This window comes from Nannospalax galili, unplaced genomic scaffold (assembly GCF_000622305.1).
Source record: "Nannospalax galili isolate Female #2095 unplaced genomic scaffold, S.galili_v1.0 scaffold600, whole genome shotgun sequence".
NCBI classification, from domain to species: domain Eukaryota; kingdom Metazoa; phylum Chordata; class Mammalia; order Rodentia; family Spalacidae; genus Nannospalax; species Nannospalax galili.
In genome coordinates, this window is record NW_008348789.1 from 4,611,929 (window position 1) to 4,619,361 (window position 7,433).

Here is a 7,433-nt window from a genome sequence, read left to right on the forward strand (position 1 = left end):
GAACACACTTTTTATTTAAAAAAAATGGTCATGAGATTTGCAGCAACATCATGGCAGGAAATAAAAAGAAGCTAAAGTAAGTGGTAAAAGATCAGAAGTCATTTACACTAATGATGATTCCTCACCTGCTACTCAGTGATGTGTAGTTAGCTTGCTTTTGTCAATGGGTCCCATTCTAGATCCTTTCACATTCTTGGAAAAATCTGCATAAGCCCAAGGCCTATGGGGAGCACTTTTCTCAAACACTGACAATATATTCCATACTGTTGTTTCCTCTGCTGCAGGGCTGCAGAGCTTGACCATCCCAAGTCCATTTATATTATGAAAAAGGCACATGTTATTTATTCTTACATATAGTACTCATCATAGATGTAGTTCCTTAGAAACTAGACTGCTTAGCTTTTACAGATGGCAGAAGGTGTCAACTGGAGGAGGCATTGAAAAATATCAGTTTCCTCTTCAGTGTACCAGCAATTCTTCCATTATTTCCTTTCCATTATTTTATTATATATGTGAACTTGTTATATATCTGCATATCTCTAGGTTATGCTGATTAATTACTAGCAGAGTCCTGACTGGTTAAGGAAAAGCTTGAGATCTGGCAATGCATTATTTCTGAGACTTTCTCTGAGTGACTCCAGAGGAGATTGATCTGTGAATTGTGCAATAAGTAGAGGAAGACTTGATCTAAGTGAATGCAAATTTCATCCATTTAGCCAGGGGCCTGGACAGAACAAAAAGGAAGAGTAAAATCATCTCTTTTCTCTTTCCATAGGTGAAATCTACTCCCCTATTTCTAACCTTGGACATTAGAACTCCATATTCCTCAGCTGGGATCTCTTGAACCAACCTACATAAGCACCCAAGTTCTCAAGTTTGCTGCATCAAAGAAACACAGCACTGGCCTTCCTTGTTTGGAGACTTTCAAAAATTAGATGGAGTCATGCTACTGGTACCCTAAGTTCCCAGACTGCAAATGGTCTAGTGCTGGTTTAGTCAATGATAACTACTGTGTACTTAATCACTTAATTAATCATATTAGAAATACTTCCACATCCATATCTCTGTTTATTCATTATCAATTTTTCTCTCTGAAGAAATGTGATTAATACAATATAGATATGTATATGTATTACATCCTTTATCTAGATCATAACTATAAACATTTGCATCACACACATTTTATATTATATATATTTCCATATAACAGATAAATATATGCATTTAGTAGATATAAGTCTACTTATATGTCATACATATTTATATTTAATATATTATATATATAAAATGTACATTGTATGAAGTACTTATATTTTATATGTGCTATTTAATATGTGAAATGCATAGCACATATAAAAGAAATTTGTATTTTCTACCATTTTTATGGTAGAAAAAAATGAATGCAGAATATTTGGATCCCTTATGGATCTTACTAAGTCCTAAAGGATGGGTTTTAAACTCCTGAGAAGATGGTGTTTTCTAAACTTTTTGTCTTAGCATTGCTGTTTATTTGCAAGCACTAAAAGAGGTCCACTTCTAATTAGCATCTGCCTAGTAGTAGCACTATGTTTTCAGTCACGTGTTTCTGACTTTGGTGGCATTATCTAAACTGCAGTTATCCCATTTCAGTTTTTACCCCAACATAAGTTTCTATCTATATCTCCTTCCTACTATTTCTTAAATTGAAATCCTTTCCCAGTGATATTGTATCTGTTGTTTTACCAAGCATGTGGAAAACTGTGGACATTGCTCACTGAAACTTTAACAATTATACAATTATATTATATTTACCTTTATGTATAATTATGTAAAAAATAAAATTTTGATTTGGAAATGAATAGCAAGTTGGTTTTCTCTCCTACTTTCTGATATTGTACTGGGCTTCTCCCTAGAATACAAAGATATATTTTTCCTCATAATTCTACTTTCATGTGTGTACATTTTTCTCATTATTCTTTCTTTTCCCCAAGATCATCCAATACATCATCTAAAAACATTAATTTCACATGCCACAGCTTTGACCTGACATTGCATTTTTCTTCTAAACACACATGGCAGTTAGTGACACAGACAGGACAGGGTATTATGCCACACAGGGAAACCACAGTTTCTACTGGCTATTTCACAGCTTGATGGTATTCTTAGGTTATCACTAAATTTTCAGTACAAAATATCTGAACTTGTCTGCACATGAGCATCTATTTTCTAAATGTATCAAAAATAATTCTAAAATGAAAGGAAATATGGACAATATTCTGTTTTAGTACATAAAATTCTGAAGCATAAATATTTCCATTTTGTTGTATGATTTCATCTTTCAATTTGTGATAGCATCTCTAAAGTGATTTTTATCATTTATAAGCAAATTACTGCTTATTGATATGTTGAGTCTAAGAGAAAGTATTTGAGAGTTGTCAGTACTTTTTTGGCTTTTAATAATTGTCTCCTTGTTGTTCATAGAAATGACAAGTGTTTAATAATTTATGAAAAATTCTGCATCAGCACCAATGTTGTATTTTTCATACCATGCCCTTTGAAAGATCTGAAATTTGGGAAACTAAAAATAACTTGCTTTACAAATAAACAAAGTAAATACTGCCTAGATAAAGATGAAATAAATAAATTAATTATCTTTGGAAGGAGTGTAGTAGTTGCATGCATTTTGCTTATAGTTTAAGGTTATGGTATCCTGTGGTGAAAATCTTAGTCAGATAGGATAGGATATGACACCCAATTTGTGTGTGTGTGTGTGTGTGTGTGTGTGTGTGTTTTAACTATTTAATAACCACATGGTTAGAGGATTTCCAGGATTTTTAAAAATTATTTATTTAGTAACCACATGGTTAGAATAAGAAATTCATTACAGCATTAACAAATTCAATAACAATTTCCAGAGGAAAGACACATCTCTTTCAATTTTGGCTGTAAATTTTTAGGTTCACAGTTGAAATAATACACCTATATGATATTGGACTCAGTTTAAACACTATAAGACATAAAATTGAATGAGGTTTTAACCTTTAAAAGAAATCCAAATTTCATTTTAAAATACTCTGTTTCATACAGAAAAACTCTTTCTTTCTTTCTTTTTTTTTTTTTATTTTTTTTTGGTCTTTTTGAGACAGGTTCTCCCTGTAGCCCCAGCTGTCCTGGAACTCACTATATAGACCAGGCTGGCCTTGAACTCACAGAGATCCATCTGCCTCTGCCTCCTGATTGCTAGGATTAAAGGCGTACACCACCATGTCTGGCCAGAAAAACTCATTTTTAATGCTACTAACACTTAGATATTTCAACGTGTCTCTAATCTCTATGTATCTGATTATTACTAGCCACAGTTGGTTATTTTCTGTGATCCACCTAAGCATGGATATAAAATCATTGGGTAGGTTTCAATGGTAATGTGTTTCACCTCTACTAATTAACATGGACAAATTTTTATGCCTTCTTCCTCAAGTATAACTCATTGTTTTAATTTGTTGATTTTTTAATTTGTATTTCATACAGAACATCCCAAACTATCTTATTCATCTATATACCCGCATCCCAAATGGCACGTTCGTGTAGTTCCCCCCCTTCACTGGAGCCCATATACTCTGTAATCCCTGTTACTGTCCACTGTGTTATCAGCACCCCAGCCATTCCCCAGTGCTTGTGCATCTGCTGAATCTAGTCAGCCTGTCTAGAGTTCCTTGTTTTAGGAAGATCAGCTCTTCCTCATCTAGCAGCAATCATATGCCAATATTCCTTTAGATAAGAGTGGTTTCTACAGTTCATTTTCCCAGTTATATGTAGGGTTACTTACTGTCTGGAAGTCTCTTCAGCCACCCTGGACAGCAACTCAAAAGAAGGTATCTCCTGTCTAGCATTATTTCTTGTTATGTAGCCTTGAGCTATGCACATGGACTCTTCAAGAATTATATCGATCCTTTTAATATTTGGTTATACTTTCCTTTTGTGTGTTTAAGACCATACAGTTGGCCCAGATAAACCAATTTATTTTGACTCTTAAGGTTGTTTGAGGATATGTTCCTCTGGGGTCACATGGGCTTGGGAGGAGCCCCTGCTTCTTGCTTTTAACAGTTCCATCTATGTGAAGATAAGACAAAGGTCATTCTTGAAGTGACTGGCTTCACTTGGCATAATGGAGGAAATGTTTTTTCTGTGTTTACCCTCCTCTTTGTTGACTGGGCACTGGTTCAAGTCCATTTGGTGGAGTCTCCATGGACTCCTTGATCAAGAGGAGAGGTGACTCACCACAGTAAATGACATTTTGAGAGATGCTCATAGTCCCCTGGAAGTTAGTCAACCTAGGAGGGAAAGGAGCAGAAGCTGTCCTTTATTTCCTTCTGACCAAATTAGTATAGGCCTCAAAGTACGGCCATTAAACATCCAAGAAGGTAAATTCCACAAGTCTGGTACTTTTAATTATCATGTGCTATGCTGATAAAGCTTGGGCAAAGACCAAATGTTCTCAGATAAACCTTGCCTAGCCATATATTATATTCTTTGAGCTAACTGTATGCACACTTTGTCAGTTGGTTGCTCGATTAATATGGTTCCCTCCATTTTCTTTTTTTAACTAGCTAGGCATTATTTATCTCTTGTAATGTCTAACCCTTCCACTGTGGTTTCCCCATTTAAAATGCCCCATTTTTTCCCATTTCTCCCTTAATAATACCCTTCTCCTTTGGACCCACCTCTCTTGAGCTCCTTCTTTCCCTTTATCCCCAAGGATCCCTATAAACCCACCTTCACCCTTCCCTTAATATAACCCCATTTTAATCCATATGTCCCTGTTTCCTACTGTTACTCTCTTTCAGGTTCTTCCTTTTCCTTTCCCTCCCTGTTTCCTTTTCATTATCCTGGTTCCTGTAGTTATGTCTGGATACATACTCACTTGTAAGGATTTGGTGCTAGGATCCACATATGAGGGAGAAAATATGTAATTTATTTTTCTGAGTCTGTGTTACTTCACTTAGTATTACAGTTTCTAGTTCCATCCATTTACTTGCAAATTTGATGATTTCATCTTTCTTTATTGCTGAATAAAACTCCATCATATAAATGAACGACATTTTCATTATTGACTCATCAGTCGAGGGTCACTTGGGTTGCCTCTATGTCTCAACTATTGTGAAAAGAGCAACAACAAACTTGGATGTTGTCTCCCAGTTGGCTAGTTCCTCCAAGGGGCAGGGGCTGCCATGGTGTGTGGACTATGGAGGGGCTGCTGGGAGCCACCTTGGGACCTAAGTCACTAGCCATGGGTAGCATGAGTGGCATGGGGCTGCACAGCAGCTCAAGGACAAAATGGACTGATTCTTATGGACCTGGGGCAAGATCGCTGGCCCCAGAGGCGAGAGTGAAAGCTAGCAGTGACTATGGATGTGGCATGGTCTGGTATGAGGGCTCTGAGCTGCAGTGCAGGGCTAGGCACTGGCTACACATTCCTTTGTAAGGTAGTCAGGCCAGATAAAGGAAACACAGCCTTGGGAATGAGGGCCTCAGAAAGCAGTGTTGTTCCCTCTGCCCCTGTGGTGGGTCAGCTCAGCTCCGAGTACCAAATCCAGGAGAGAAGTCCATTAAAACCCATATATTTAATGGGGCTAGAGATAGTCATATGGGTTATACAATGGATTATAAAATCTGTAACTAAAATGAGGCCAGCCACGCAGAAGCATATGCCACAGCTATGCTGTAAATGTGAGGTTATATTGGGGTTATATGAAGATTTGTTAAAGGTTTCCCAAAAGTTAGAAAACCTTTTACCTGCTCTGGACCCAAACGGAGTGCCCAGAGAGAAGTGTGGCCACTTTGCATCATAAAGGATGTATCCCAGGCATAGAAAGTTGAAAAATTTGAGGTGGTAGACCCAGTTGCAGAGCTGGAGAGAGAAAAAAGTTGGGACACTTTTACTTGTGTAAGGTCCAAGGACTCAGAGGAAAAGACAGATAATAGTGAAAAGGGAGAAAAGCTAACTGTGCTGTAGCTAGGAAATATTCCATGCTAGAACTGTTAAAACTAGGAAAAACTTACAAGCAAGTAAGCAGGGAGCCCCTGACAAGTGGATTCTGAGACTATGGGACATGGGAGCAAATGACATCAGTCTAAGTCCTTCAGAAGTTTCACAGCTGAGTTATATAACCACCCATCCATCCTTGTGATATAGGTTGTTCAACATAGGCCAATGCGGGGGGGGGAGCAGTCCTTAATGGGGTGGCTGGTTGAAGGCATTAAAGATACATGGTTGTCACCAAGAGAGACTTACATGATTAGTAGGGGCTGGAGGACTATAAAGGAGGGGTAGGCATTACTGAGAGAACTAAGTATGAGAAAAGCAATATATGATGTCCAGGTTCACTGGGCCAGATAAGAGTGTGTTCACCAGAGATATGAAAGAAATCTTAATTCAACTGTGACCTCAAGAATGGTTTTACTAAATCCTTTGATGGGACAGGGTCTTTGTAAAGTGATAGAGGCTTTGACAAATCTACATGATTCTGACCACCATGTAAAACATGTCTGCAAAATAACAGAACATCATATAAGAGATAGATAAAAGACCGAAATGAAGAAATGGTCCACTTGTGTTACTTGAAGACAAATGTAGCAAGATTTATGTCAAGCCCAAATCCCCAGGGAAAAAATTGATAGAAAGCCTATACTGAGCAGGTTTACCCACCAAGTTCTCCCCCAGGAACCTGGTGTGGTCCATGGGAAGATGACAGATGTGGCTACAGTCAGGAGGTAGGCCCAGAGCCTGTCTGACTCAGGGAACCAAAAAGTGCAGTGGTGACAGGAGAAGCCCCCTGCCTCCTTAGCCCAGTGCAGGGTCAGGCAACTGGAGCCAACACATGTAAGTGTATAAAGAATAAAAGAATCCAAAGGGATAACTAAAAGTGGTAAAGAGCTAACCAAATTAATGCCTTGTACACATGCTATGGTACCTAACAAAGATGTATGGAGAAAACAGTTAATACAAGTGGATAAAACCTTTCCATGTTTTGTGAGACCTTGTCTATGAGTGATTTAATATATAATATTAATGTTCCTTCAAGTGTTTTACAGATGTAAAACCCATTTGAAAGATACCTGAAGAAGCAAAGGCCAGATATAGCTGTATGATTATTGGGAGTTTTATGTAGGTTGATAAGATGAGGACAGAGACTCCCTAACTATACAGCTATTAGGAAAATCTACAGTACCAGGGGTGGGTTGTCACCCTATGAGCTGTTGGTCAGAGAGAGTTCCTAGAGTTCCTCCAATTCACCAAGGCTATTGCCATTAATATCGGTTGTACACTAGAAAGGTCAGTAAGGCCATGTTGTTAAAGACACTGCATGGTGTGAGCACAGGAGAAGAAGAGGAATTGGAGCTGAAACTAAGCCAAAACACTCCATGCCACTGGATGGATGACGCCCATCTTGAGA